This window comes from Balaenoptera physalus (genome assembly GCF_965194825.1).
Source record: "Balaenoptera physalus genome assembly, chromosome: 11".
Taxonomy (NCBI): Eukaryota; Metazoa; Chordata; class Mammalia; order Artiodactyla; family Balaenopteridae; genus Balaenoptera; species Balaenoptera physalus.
The window spans coordinates 4,836,508-4,851,747 of record NC_138896.1 but is presented as its reverse complement, the minus strand read 5'-3'; the positions used below and the strand labels follow the sequence as shown (position 1 = coordinate 4,851,747).

The 15,240-nt window shown below is 43.1% G+C and overlaps 1 protein-coding gene across 1 annotated transcript in view; it reads left to right on the top strand.

Annotated features, from left to right (window-relative positions):
- LOC309637967 (uncharacterized protein) overlaps positions 1-6,518 on the top strand; it is an 88,867-nt gene extending 82,349 nt beyond the window's left edge. Inside the window, exon 5 of the mRNA XM_082413424.1 lies at positions 2,143-6,518. The gene's annotated coding sequence lies outside the window, so the exon portion shown is untranslated. The remainder of the gene's footprint in view (positions 1-2,142) is intronic.
- The last annotated feature ends 8,722 nt before the right edge of the window (positions 6,519-15,240 follow it).

The window sequence follows — 15,240 nt, the reverse complement described above, 5'->3', positions numbered from 1 at the left end:
CGGAAATGACCTTCTTTCTGGCAAGAGTGTTTCAAGGCGAGCAGGAAGGAGATACATTTGTCCCATTGCGCTTGGTGTTGTGGACGAGGAACTTCACCAGGTTGAAGGGGCACTTTTATTTAAGCAGTTCTGTGTCAGCAGCCAGGATAGGACATCCACGTCCCATTGCTCATTAGCTACACGTCATATATAACAAGAGATGACTCAGGTTGGTTTTTTGTTTAATGATGAAAAGGAAGAGCAAAGGTGAAGGTGGTTGAAGGGACAGGAATACAATTTTCCATCCCTCACATAAGGGAAGTTTTTCTAGACCTAAACATTTTTAAAGGGAGAATAATGCTATTTTATTTTATTATCAGAAATAGTATTATGAGTTGTGTCTGTTAGAAAAAATTGCACAATTATAAAATGTATCAGAATCATCGGGCTGACTTTTTTCCCCTGAATTTTGTTTTTAAAGTCAGTATTTGCTTCCGGCACCTACAGTGCTCCACTGCTGATGCAGATAATGAGATTGTGTAATCGGCAATAACGTTCTTACATGATGAGTTTCTTGCCAGCTTTCTTTTGAATAGCTAGAATGCTTGGTTTAGTTGGGTTTTCTGAGCCATCGTAAAGTTAGTCTCTGGCAAATGTGCAGTTACTTCTGAAGGAGGGAAATGTAAAGCTTGTATGAAGTTAATTTGTTGGTAATGGGTAGTATACAAGACATGACCCAAGAGATGGTAGGGACCCAGGAGGCTAGATGGCCAGGTGGGGCGAAAGTACTGACAAGAGACTCTATATTCCTTCTTGAAAAAAAGCATCTGAAGAATTTGTCTATTCATCATTTGCCTAGCATCTGCCATCACAAGGATTCAAAATTAGCTTGATAATATAATTCCTTTCTCTCCCTCGTCTTAAAAAATCATGCATATGTTAAAATAAAGCTAAAGTGAGTTTAAAATACGTATTTTAAAACTATAAGGTTTAAACCACTTTTCCCCTTGAAATAATTACAGTCCTCTCCAGGGAGCCGGGAAACCATACCTTGTCTAGAGAAGTGTACGTTTAGACTTTCATAATTACTTGGTGAATCAGCACTGGCTGATTTCCCAGGAGTTGGTTCCCACCGTGGGGAATAATTTTCTGTTCCTGGGGGAGTCCCTTGGGAGACACCTTTTCTGATTCCTCAAGTCAGAGAAGTGCTCTGTGCTACCTCCCTGGCAGCCCTTTTTTATTTCCAACTGCATCTCCAGCTCTACCATCGATGACAGAATGTCTGTATGACTTACCTCTCCTATTAGATGTCAGACTCTTTGCCAAAGGGTCTATGCTTGCTCCTTGTGTTTACTGAAGTAAACTTTAATTCCTGTTTTGGGGGGTTAGGGTTCTAGCTTGTCATAACCAGAGTCAGAATGCCCCAGAATCAGAACAAAGTTTTCAATACTGGATGTCTTAAAAAAGATGTGTGTTGGGAGATAACCTTCAGTGATTTAAATATCTGAGTAGATGTGGAATATTCTTGATGCAAGCATTCACCAAAACTCTTCATAGAGAAAAACATAATTTCTGAAAGTCTGAAAGAGTAATTTACCTAAGACAATGCATTGTTTCAACACGTTGGCAAAGGGACCACTTGTTTCTTTCAAAGAAACCCGTTTTTGGACAGTGCACCAAGTACTGTTTGGAAAGAAGTAAAGATTTGGAACTGAGAGTTCTGGATAAATGGCTCTTGAGTGTGTCTTGTAAACCAGCCCTGGATGAAGAGGTCCAGGATGCCCTGAGCTGACATTACCTCTTCCTGGTCAAATGGAAATCCACGGCCCAAACACCTGATCTGGGGCACAGCTGCATACTTCCTCTTGATTTAATAGCTCTCTCTTGGCTAAGGTTGGGGATAAAGTTCAAAAAAATTTCAGATGCCTAGATGCACTGAAATGTGTTCACTTCTTACCGCGTGACAGCACCTTGCTCAGGGCTCTCTGTGCCAGCATTTCCTGAAAGGGCTTATGACTCTGGAAACAGTTGAATGTAAATTGGGAAGGTCTTGGCAAAGCTTTTGGAATTATCTGCTACTTTTCCAGCTTTCTAGTGCCTGTTTACCTTGTTCTCTGTTTCTTCTCTCAACACTCCTTTCTCTTCTTCCCAATCACCCTTTAGACATTTCATAATTGACGGGCTGTTTGTGAAATAACTGTCATCAGCAAGGATCGTCAATAGATGCTAAACCATTGGATGGAAGGTTGTCGAGGACAGGACACGTGCCAACATATCGCTCCAGGGTTACCGCCTAACTGTGCGGAGGCAAGGAACCTTCCCGATGGAGAGACCTGACGGTCACTGCTTTACTCGAGGGATCAGATTTGATGGAGCTCTTGGAGCAAGGCAGTCTCCTGACAGGATGTACCATGAACCACACAGCATCACCTGTGGAGTGTTCTTGCCAGAAATGTTTAACCTGAATCTAATCCAGTCTCTAGACCTAGCCTTCAGTTGACAGGAAATACAGGGCAGAGACTAGGGACAAGGTAGACAACAGCAGGACAAAACGATCAGCCAAACCAGAATATGGGAAATTTTACAAAACTGTCCAGGACTCTTGAAAAAATCAACATCATGAATTAAAAAAAGGGGGTGGTCGCTCTTCTAGACTAGAGGATTTGAAAGAGTCTAAAGAGACATAACAATGAAATGTGGTGTGCTGACCTTATCAGATCCTGGTTCAACATGACAACGAAAACAAAAAGAAGAATTTGATGATGAAGAACAGAAAAAAAACACTAAGAGCCATTTGAGGAAATCTGAATGTGGACTGGGTATTAGATAAGAGTAGGGGATTAGTGTTCATTTTCTTTGTCGCAATGCTTACCTGCTGGCTTTTGAGAACGTCTGTCTTCCTGGGCGATGCTCGTTGAAGTATTTAGGGACGAAAGGTCACGGTGCCTGAACCCGCCATCCAAATTGTCCCAGGGGAGCCTGTGATGTAGCAGAATGTTGCTAGTCCTTGAGTCCAGGTGGCTTGTATGAGTGTTCACTGAGCCATCCTTCTAACTTGTATAGTTGTTTAAATGTTTTAAAAGGGGAAGTAAAAATGAAACCATGGGCTCCTTGGTGAGACTGTGGGAGGAGATTTTTTTTTTTTTTTTAACCTGTGTCAATGAAAGGCAGCTCTGAAAAAAGAATTGGGTTAATTACTCTTAGAGCCTGGAGTGGGGTGGGGGGGAAGGGACTTCCCTCATTGGCTGCTTTCTGCTTCCTGAGTTAATGGTCCTTTTTCTGTCTGGTGTTCAGGGCAGTTTCCGTTCTGTTTTCTTCCCTCAGAGCGGCCTTCCTGAACTAGCCATGGGGCATCTGACTAGCTTTCTCCTCCTTGCTTCTCTTATCTTCCCAGCTGGGTGAACTCCGTACCTCTTAGCTTTTACCTTCACATGCTCCCAAGATCCTTTTCGCTTTTGGCTTAGTCCAAACCATTTTCTTCCCCCGACTTGCGGGAGCCACAGTCCTTCGCCCATTGTTCTCCTTCTTCCCTGTCACCTCTTCCTCCTCATTCTGAAAGTGCTTTCAGAGGCATTTGAGTTTTTATGAAACCTACCTGCGGGGATTTTCTGTCTACAGGGCAAGAGGCACTGAGAGCGTCATTGACAATTGTGGGTGTGTACGTTTGGTGATGATGGTGACGGTGGTTGAGGGGATCCATTTACCACCCACGTGCTTCTTTATATCAAAGGGTCTTCGTATTCAAAGTAAATGTTTGTTGAGGGAAGGACTTTCTGGTTTCAGTGTTCAGTGCTGACTGCTCCTTCCTGCAATTAGGGTCCGTGAACCCTCTGGTCCTTGTCTACAGGCCTGGATGCCCAAGACTATCCTAGCAGGATTGTGATTTGAGCTTAGGACCAAGTATGTGTGGACCCCGGGGTCGAGGTTATCTAGTTGACCCAGGAGCCCACTGTAGGTCTTTCAGGATTGCAGAAGTATCGTTCGGTTCCAAGAATGAAGTAACAAACACAAAACTGGCACCTCCAGGGTATCGGAGACAGAACCCTGCCAACCTGATTGCCCCCCCCCCGACCACCCCAGGCAAGCTGACCTTCAGGCAGCTGGGCAAAGCCTGAGGAAGCTTGTGAAACAGGCCAAGGGGACCAGTCATCTGCGAAGAGCGAGCACGCAGAGCAAGGGGAAAGCCCGCCAGTCCAATGCGTTACGTCATGAGACTTTGGTGTCTGGCTCTTTTTCTTTTTCATTCTTTGTTGTGAGAGTGTGTAATGACCTCGTGTGAGTGACTCAGCTCCTCTGCCCTTGTTCGGCCTTTGTAATGCTCACGCTGTGCACCTTGTAACTGTCTCTGGGCTTTAGAAATACATGACTGGAAATTCAGGGTTAAGATGGCAGAGCAAACCCGCACGTTTATAATCCTTTCCCCACATTTACTGAATGAAAATAAACCATTGACCCACTAGACAGACATGAAAGCTCTTCATTAATGAAAGTTCTAGTGCATGTAAGTCAGATTTTACTCTAAACGTCTCACACAAAACTCCTTTTATTGCACGTGGGCGTTGGGCAATGCCCTCCATTGGAGGAGGAAGCTCCCTCCTGAGTCCTGCCAAAGCCCTGGGGTGGAGATCTGGAGACCCCGTGCAGACCTGGAAACCGAGAGGAGTTTGAGGAAGAGGGATTTTGAGTTTAAGGGACAAAATGAACTGACCTGTTTGGATTCTGACTTGACCATGGCTTTCCTTGGCTGGTATTCTATGCCCAGAGAAGAAAACAGGAGGTCCTGTACCTTCCCCAAATAGTCTTTTCTTCTCTGAGTCCCATTCGTGAAAAGTAAACTTTAAAAAAATCTCTTACATAAAGACATATATAGGACACCCTCCCCTAACGCCTTTACCTTCTAGTGTTTTTGTGTGTCTATTAAAATATACACAACATAAAATTTACTATTTTAACCATCTTTTAAGTTATAGTGCAGTGGCATTAAGTACTTTCATATTATCGTAGAACCATCACTACCATCCATCTCTAGAACTTTTTTGATCATCTCAAACTGAAACTGTGTCCCCATTAAACCTTAACTCCCCATCCCCTAGCCCCCAGCCCCTGGCACCCACCCTTCTACTTTCTGTCTCTATGAACCTGACCAGTCTAGGGACCTCATAGAAGTGGACTTGTAAAGTGTTTTTCCTTTAATGTTAGAATTCCCTTCCTTTTAAAGGCAGGATAATATTCCACTGCATGTGTAAAACACATATGTTTATCCACTCATCCATCAGTGGACACTTGGGTTACTTCCACCATCAGGCTATTGTGAATAATGCTGCTATGAACATGCATGTTCAAGTCCTTGGTACAGTTTTGCTTTTACTTCTCCAGGCAAACTTAGAACTTGACAGAATTTGTGCTTGGACTTTCTTTGCTTAGACTAGATAGATTTAAGTTTATATTTAAAAAAAACCAACAACCCAACCAGTGGCCTTTTCTTTGACTAAATATCATAGAAAGTCCTTTTGTTTCTGGCTCACAGTGCATCACTTCTCTGAATAAATAACTCATTTTTAAGACTTGAATGGATGTGAGAAATGAATACACATTAAGAGAATAAGTCAGGAAAAAAGGGTGGCGTGGCCATCCCGATTCAGGTTGGAGCTGTTTAGATGGACACCAAGAAATCCAGTAAGGATAAGCTCCTATTCAGCTGTGAGTGTGAGAAAACACACCCAAGTGAGGGACTGTTTAGAAGCCAGGAAAGCCTGGAATTCCAGCTGCATTTTCTTGAGTTACTCGAGGCTCAGACTTTTAACACATGATGACACAGTATGAATGAGTTGAGAGCAAGCATCTGAAGGGTACACTGTAGCTGTGCTCTCCCATCTTGTTGCATCGTCATGCATCTCAGATGGTTCATGTCAGGGTTTCACCTGCGCCAGGTGATGTCAAGAGACCGTTCCACTGCACAGTACAGAGGGCCCTGTTGACCCAAGCAGCGGTGTCACAGATGAATGTCACTGGAAGGAGAGGACACCCAGCAGCTGTGAGTGCTTAGGGCACTGGGAACCCATACCTCCACATGGACCGACTGACCACGGGTGGGCCGGCCTTTCACCTCTCTCTCAGGAGCCGCAGGGCCTCTCATCTCTGCTCTTCCTAACACATCTGCTCTCATTTCTCTTACAGCCTGCTTCCCTTGTGTAGACGTTGTGAACCTGGCTCAGTAATGCCGCCAACCTTGACTTTCCAGCGTTACTTATTTCTATCAACCACCGGGTTCACCCTCATCTGTCAGTTGTGTCTGCATCTCTCAGTTCACAATTTTGAGGGAGACTCTGATTGGCAAGCTTTTGAACTCGTTGCCCAATGCAAGGCATCCAGTACCCTGGGTGATGGGTAGAGAGTAAAGTAGGAAAGTGGGAGGCTGGCGGCGGGAATCCTGTGGTTTATGGGGCTGCTCTTTTAAGAGATTGCAGTGGGCAACCCATAAGACAATCGAGAGCGCTGGTTGAAAGCAGGTTGGATGAAAGAACAAACTGGTCGGAATGAGGAGAGAAACATCCTTCCCCACAGCTCATGACCCCAGACGCGTTTAGCCTCCATTCCTCCTTGTGCAATACGTGGTCTTCTAGACATGACTCATTCACGGGAGAGGCTGTAAAACCTCTGCAGAAATGAAGCATTGTGATTTTGCTCTTCTTTTATGGAAAGTCCTCGGTTATATTAATTAATTACCCAGTTAATTAACTCATCAGCCTCCAGATGTTTATTGAGTGCTGTCTACGTGCCAAGCACTCTGCTCTGTCTCTCCCATCAATGGAGAGAGGGTATTAGAGCCTGGACCACGTGTGGCTGAGAGATAAGACAAGCGTCCCAACATCTGGTGAGAATTTTCCAATCTCCCAGGCACTGTCTAGGAGCTTTTCATATATTATCTCATTTAATTCCCCAAGTGTTAGGTATTATAATTTCCCTGTTGTAGGGATTAAGCCAAGGCTCAGAAAGGTAAGTAGCTTGCCCAAGTTACACAGCTAGTAAATGGAGTGACCAGGAATTACACCTGAGATGGTCTTTCGCAAAGCTTATGCATTTAACACTATTTTTTTAAATTGAAGTATACTTGACTTACAAAGTTGTGTTAGTTTCAGGTGTACAGCAAAGTGATTCAGTTATACATATATATATATATTTTTTTTTTTCAGATTCTTTTCCATTATACATTATTAGTAGATACTGAATATAGTTCCCTGTACTATGCATTAGGTCCTTGTTGTTTATTTATTTTATATACAGTAGCGTGTATCTGTTAATCCCAAACTCCTAATTTGGGATAACTACTTCTAATTGCCTCATAAAGAAGCATAAACTCTTCCTTCTCTTAATTCCTATCCCAGTAAGGACTCTTTAGCCCTTGGCAAAGCCATGAATACAGGTAGGCATGCAGGGGATACTTAATGGAAATATGTATTCTGTAGGCAGATGTCTAACTTCCTGCCAGAAATATAATCCAGATGCATCAATTTTAAAGTAAATTAAAAAAAATACTGTGCCATTCTGATGATTAAGACATCCTTGAAATATTTAATTTTTTAAACAGTTAGTGGCTAGAAACAAACTAAACATGGAAATGAGTCTGAAAAAATACAAACAATATTCTATCTTGAGAAAAAACGAGAGTTTACAGTGGTTAAAAAAATCAAATCACTATTTTAAACATTCTTTTAAAATTCTTCCAATGGCTTGTAGATGGACATTATGTTAAATTCATTTTGGTCCTATAATTAAATATACTGTCATTATCAACTCCTTTATTCTTGAAGGAAATGACGTTCTCCCTGATTTTCTCATGGAGAAATTTCTACTTCTAGAAATCTCTAGAATAAATCTCTAGTTCTAGGTCCCATCCAATTATTTTAATCTGTTTCCATATTCTCTCTCACATACGAAGAGATACAAAATTTAGAAAATAATTTAAGTAGTTTTTTAAAAAAAAAAAATCGAAGGGTAAATTAAAATATTCAAAATAATTCGATCAATTCAATTAATTTTGCTTAATCCAAAATAGCTATAAAGTAGCCATCTTGAAATTTCAGCATAGGGCCTGGAATGGCTTCAGAACCCGAAGATATCTAAGGTCACAGAGCAGGTGCTCAGAAGTTCCGTGGGGCTGCAGTTCTACTAAGCACCTGGGTCAGCAGGAAGGTGAGGAGGGACCACAGTACAACAAGGGGGGTAATTATGTCTCTCCCCTTCACGACACACGGGACTTTTTAATGCTAGAATTAGCACGTGCTTTGAAAAGAAAAGTTGGAAAATACAAGTTGAAAGAAGAAGAAATCCATGTCAGCTAACAGGAGACTGAAGGAGGCTCAGACGGTCCCTCACGTGTGCCCCCAGCGGCCCCACCGCCTCAAGCCAAGAGCAGTGCCCCGAAGAGGTTTCCCTGTGTGTCACTTCAGCCAACAGCACACTTTGCTCTAACACAAGGGTCATTGCCCGTTGGCCAAATCTGGCTCACCCCTGCTTTTGAATGGCCGATGAAGCAAGAGTGGCTTTTCCATTTTTAAATGGTTGGAAAAGCCAAAAGAAGAAGAATATTTCATGAACATAAAACGTAGGTCAGATTCAAAGTCCGTGTCCATAATAAAGTGTTCCCAGAACCTTGTATGTATCATCTGTGGCCACTTTCACTCTGCAGCGGCAGAGCTGAGCGCCCTCCGCTGATGATCTGGTCCTGTGATGCATGGAGGAAGTGGAAACACAGAAAGGAACCCCTTCCACTCTCCCCTCCAAATCTCCTGTTCTATGGGCATCTCTGCCGGTTCTTCCTGCCTTCTCTCCGCTACTAGGGATGAAGTTTCCTTGCTCCCATCAAAGGTCAAACCCTGCCTTCTCTAGAAGCCACTGCCTCCTGTTTTTCAGTAACCTCTCTCTGTTATCTTTCTCTTTCCTCCACCATCTCTTTTATCCCTTTTGTCTAGGTCATTCTTATTAGCACACAAACAAGCTCTAAAATCGTTCCCTAAAACAGCCTGCCCCCGATCCAGCTCTGCCTCTTTGCTCTACGCCCCTCCCCAGGGAACCTCAAGTGTGTCAGTGGTCCCACTGTGACCACCACCTCCCTTTCCGTCCCTCCTGTTCTCACCCCTCCCCTGGACCTGAGCTCGTAAGGGCCACCATGTTTCCAAAGCAGAGGTGACATCTCTTTACTAATTCTCAAACTTCCAGCAGCATTAGCTATAGTCGATAATCCTTTCTTCCTTCCAACAAGATTCTTCCCTTGGTTCCGGCACACGATGCCCGCCTAGACTTCCTTCTCATTCACTGTCCGCCTCTTTCCTTGCTCCTCCCCCCGAGTCCAGTATCCAGCTCTCAGTCCTGGGCTGTCTTTCCTCTCCATGTGCTCTCTCTACATCACGCCATCACGTTCAAGTAACTCCCAAATGGCTATCTTCCCCTGACGCCCCCTGAGCAACTTGACTGTGTAATTGATGTCTTCTTGGGGATATCAAGTAGGCATTTCAACAACTCTCGATTTTCCAGCACAAGCCTGTTCCCCCCACTTTCTCAGCTCAGTAAGTGGTCCCGCAGTTGTTGAGGCCAAAAATCTAGGAATCGTGTGAGATTCTTCTCTTTTTACTCAGTGTCTCTGTCCGCACCCTCCCCCAACCCGAATCAGGTTCAGTTCAGCTGATGCCGCTCCCCCTTCCGTGTATTTCCTGAGTCCATCCATCCCTCTCATCTCCACCGGTTGCCACTCCAGCCCACGCCCGCCTCTCACACCTGGGCCCCTGCAGTAACTTCCACCTGGTTGGAACAGGTGGAACAAGTTCGCTGGTGGGAACCCTTGTCCTTTCCTCAGCATGACCGGGCTCCTGCAAACTCTCCAAACTCACCTTCTGCCACCCTCTCCCTTGCTCCGACCTGCTGTGCATTCCTGGGCCGTGACCCTGCCAAGCAGGGTCACTCTTGGGACTTACACTGGGGCTCCTCACTGTTTGGGTTTCCTCTGAGGTCTCCGCCTTCACGACCCACATGAGAGCAGACCTTCTGGTCCCTCTACCCCACAACTCCTTGTACGTTTTCTTAGGACATCACTCTATGCATATATCTTGTTTACTGGTTTCTTTACCTGGATTTTGTCTATCTTTCTTCTCCAAAATGTAAGCTCCGTGAAATGTAAGCTCTGTGAAAACAGGAATTCATGTATTCCCAGACCCTAGAATTATCCTTGCCCATAGTCCTGTAGATAGTGGTTGATTGTAGTTCCAAGACTATCATGTATCCTTTGCCTTTTTCTGTGCAAATTTTCCCCTCGTATTTGTTATCATACAATAGTTTTGCATACTACTCTTTTCACTCAACATCAATAGGTAGATTTTTTCTTTTAACACGTTATTTAACCGTATTCCTAAGCAGCCCTTTAACGATTGTATAATACTATATTCTGTGGTTGTTTACTTTGGCTTATTTCACTGTCATTTGACATTTAAGTAATTCCTGATTTTTCACAGTTATAAGCAACACGTTCATTCATGTGTGTGTGTGTATTGCCCTGTTTCCTCTGCCTCCACGAGTGAATAGATGGAGGCCCGTGATCACTGCAGCGTCTTTCAGAGGGCTGTGCACCTGGTCTGGCTTGATGGGGAGAATAAGCCAGTGTCTAGAGTGCAATTAGCATTTGAATTAGTGACATGAGGATAAACAGGTGATTATCCCATTTAACAGCTGTTGGACAGTGTTAAAGAGACACTGTCTGACAGCTTCAGCTTCAAATGTTGGGTTAAATAACAAATTGTTCAGAAAAAAAAGTAAAAAACTATTGGGTTTTTAAAAATATAAATGAAAATAGGCTTTCAAAAGTTAGGACCTTTCAATGTGCTTTAAACGAAACTAAATCCATCAACTCCTAAATCAAGTGGCTTGTTTAAAAAGTGAACAGCACAAACAACAAAAATAAAAATGTAACTTTAGTTTATATCACTAAATTTAATCATACCCTATATATCCCATTTACATTGTAATCCTAAGATGGTTCTTCTAAATACAAAATGAGAAAAGAACTGAGGTAATTTTCTGGAATATATATGCAAACCCATAATTCTTCTTTCACTTTTCCAGATATTTCAATATAAGAAATACATATTCAAAATTATTAAAATATTTGTGAATGTTTTTAAAAAAGTAAATAGCACAAATAATCACATTTCATACTTCCTGCCTTTTGTCTGAGGAGCTCAGAATGATTTACAGATGGTCTCACAATACCCCTTCAGTTAGACAAGGACCACTTAGTACTGACCCAGGATCTGCATTTTGCCCGTGGGGAGGCTCAGTTATAGGCTGTCCACAGACGTTCACGGGGCCACATTCAGAAGAAGAGACAGAATTGGAACTCACTTGAATCATCAGCTTTTTTAGTCTTGGTGAAAATCGTATTGAGGTTTTTTAGAGTCAGTTAACAGGTGAGGATATTTTTATTGTCCGTGATGTATATCTTGACAGTTTCCCTCTAATTTTACTCATTTTGGATTTGCGCTGTGGGAACCTTGCTGTCTGACTTTGCAGGGACCTCACGGAAGGTATCATTGCGACTATTTGCTTTGTTTTCATGTCCGTTTTGCTTCTTGACTTATTTGCCTTAAGTTTTAGGTTCGTAGGATTTAGGGTCAAAACAGATGCAAAACTTCCACAGGTACAGAATTACAACTAGTGGTCTAGGTTTTCCACAGGTTCTACAGAAGTCAGCACAACTTTCATGGGGCCAGCCTTCCCTTGGTGACGAAGCAGCAAAACCTTAGCAGAAGGCATGCTGAGCAGAGGGTGATTTTGATAAAGTCAATGTCATTTTCTCCACGTGGACACGGGTGCCCAGGCACCAAAACCACAGAGGACCAAATGGACAGAGACAGCATACCGGCTCCCTGGGCATCTTCCCACTCAAACTTTCCCAACATAACACTTGGAAACCAATGTCATTTATTCCTGAAAAAAGGGGCATGAAAAATATTTTTCCTGTCACAGAAATAAAAATCATTATTCTTTAGAAAGCTGACTTCTACTCTTCGTGAAAAAGTCCAAGTGATATCCCACAAAGACCAGCGCCGGATTCTTTCGTCTTTAGCCATCCAGCCCCTTCTGCAGGTGTTTGGATCTGAGGGACCATCAGGGGCCTCACCTTCCTGTTGGTGAGTTGACTTCACTCCGGTTTACTATTTGCACACGTGTAAATCATCCCCTTTCATTTTTTCACGATCAGCAAGATAGTCCAAGGGTCAGATCATCCTAAACTGTGATCTGGCACATGATTTTGGAGGTGGCAGTGGAGAGGAGGTGGGTTAGAGTAAGGCTGGGTTAACCTTTACTTACTCTGTGGATGTCCCAAAGATTGCGTGGGATAGGCTTATGAAAATCCATTCATTGTTTACCTGAAAATCAAATTTAATTGGGCATCCTGTACTTTTTAATTTGCTAAATCAGGTTAGCTAGTCAGGTTAGAGCTGGAAAGTCTTCACTGGACGGCACCCTGGCACCCTGGGAGAACCCCAGCATACTCCCTGTAGACGGAGGGGCTCCATTTTGTTCGGCTTGGACCTCGAGATGCGCACACAGTTCCAGTGGCTGCCGCCTCCCTCCCCATGAGAAAGATGGAATAATAACAGTTTGTGAAGATCTTCTGATCCTCAGTGAATACATTATATTAATGAAGTTATCACTTTAAATGAACCCTGGCACCTGCCCTTGTTCTCTTAACTCAGGCCGTGAAGACAAGACAGAGGGGTGAACGGAGGGGGAGAGGAAAATCTGGAAGATGCAACGATAAGACCTCTACGCTCCTATCAGCTGTTCTAGAACAGCTCTTTCAGCAAAGAAGAAACATGGCATCGCTGAGTGAAGTTTTAGGCTCTAAATGATGCTTCTGCTCATAGGAAATTTTTCAATGTGTTTCCTCCCCGGGTGTCTGGGTCTTTTGTTTTCAGCTGTGCTCTGCACAGGAGCTGGAAAGCTAACTCCCCAAAAGTGAACTTCCTCTCCTTCTATAAACTGACCCCTGGTGGTTGCTATAGCAACTGCTAAGCGAGCCTAATGAGCAGTGTAAACAAGGCTGATTCCCAGCGCTGGGGCAGGGCAGCCCAGGAGAGGGATGGGGAGGAATTTGATGTGCCTGAAAAGTGGCTCTTGGGGAGAGAAATGTTGCAAAACCTCCAGCCCTTGCTCCCTCCTCCCCTCCCCTCCTCCCTGCTTCCTTCCTCTCACCTCTCCTTCCTCCCTCCTCCCCCCTGCTCTCACCTCCTGCCTTCCCAGCGGGCCAGGAAAGGAGACAGGCTGTAGGCGGGCAGCGTGCAGGGGCCTGCCTTGGACGCTGAGGAGCTGAACACCATATGACCGAAAGATGAAATCTAAACATTTCCCCAGAGCCCTAGGCAAGAAATGTGCCAATCTGACCCTGAAAAACAAACCACCTGTGTCGCTGCCACACCTGCTTCAGACCTGAGCTGCCATGGGTGCTGGGGGAAGGGGTTTTATGCCCTCAGCCGCGCTTTGGTGTAATGACTCAGGCGGAACCTGAGCCAGAAGCCTGAAAGTTTCTGTGCTGCCTGCGTTGATGCTTTTTCCTTTTTGGAAGGAAGGATGGTGAAGGTCTGTGGTACCTAAGAGGACTATGATTATGAAGCTAAACACACACACGCATATACACGCACATACGACACACAGGCACATACACGCACATACAACACACACATACATACGCACACATGCACACACAACACACATGTACACATGTACACACGCACACATATACATATACACACATGCACACATACATACACATACACAACACACAATACACACACCTGTACACATATACATACGCACACACATATACACACATGCACACATACACATACAACACACAATACATACACATACACACATGTACACATGTATATACGCACACATACACATGCACATACACATATGTACACACATACAACGCAACACACACATACATGTACACATGTACATATGCACACACACGCGCAACATACAATACACACATGTACACATGTACATGCGCGCACACACATAACACACACATGTACACGTACACACAATACACAATACATACACATACACATGCACACATGTACACACATGCATACACACATGTACACACATACACGCACATACATGCACATACACACATGCACACGTATGCATAACACATTATACACATATACACACATACATAACATACACATATACATACACACACATATATACACACATACACACACACACTTTTTTTTCCCCTCCAGGAACTTGGCTACTACTGGCAGGAAACTTTCTGCACATAATAGCAGAGGTTACAGTATTAACTTCAGTTTTCCTTGGTTAACTCTCTCCCACCCTCATCCAATTTACTCTAAAGTTTTTGTACATTAAATACGAACTGTATGATGCATATTACACCACAAGTTCCCTACAGGCCTCCTAAAAAGATAATCCACATTGGTGGTTTGGGTGGGAAATCCCATGTTTTTATGCCTTTTACACAGCCAGTGTAGGTGTTCATTTCTTTCTATGAAAATCAGTATATCTCAGCCCCCCTGAGAGGAAGTCTAGGATAATGAACTGCATTTACTTTTATACTAATTATTCTATGTTATCCTCACACGTATATTATTTCATTAGATCCTACAACAACCCCCAAAATCGTATAGGGAAAACTATACCTCTAATCCATTCTTCAGTTGAGGAAACTGACATAAGAGAGATTAGATGACTATATCACAGGGATATTAGGGTTTAAAACTTTGGATATAAAAGAAATTATAAAAGATCTGAGTTGCCATTATTACCAAGATACCAAACTTCCCAGTATTTACACGACTCTAGGTAGTAAAGAAAATTTATATTAGCTACATTTTACATAAGCTACAATATAAAGCCTTATATTTATACAGCATTTTCCTCCCATATGTTCAAATATCTTCTATTTAGTATTATTCTTTACATTATCTTTTCACAGTAGGTGGTCAAGTTCTATTGTTTTAATCTGATTCTTAATTCCTGCCAGCTCTCCGTTTTGTTATCTGGCATCAAAATACTGCTTTCATTTTCCTTTAAAACCATATTAACAACTATGGTCCAAGACAGACATGCTTGAAGCTTATTCCCCTTAGTTAGAAAGAACAAATAAGAGACCTCACCACAGTTCTTGCTTTTTCCACAAAATTTCTTCTTCTTTTTTTTCTTCCCTTTAAA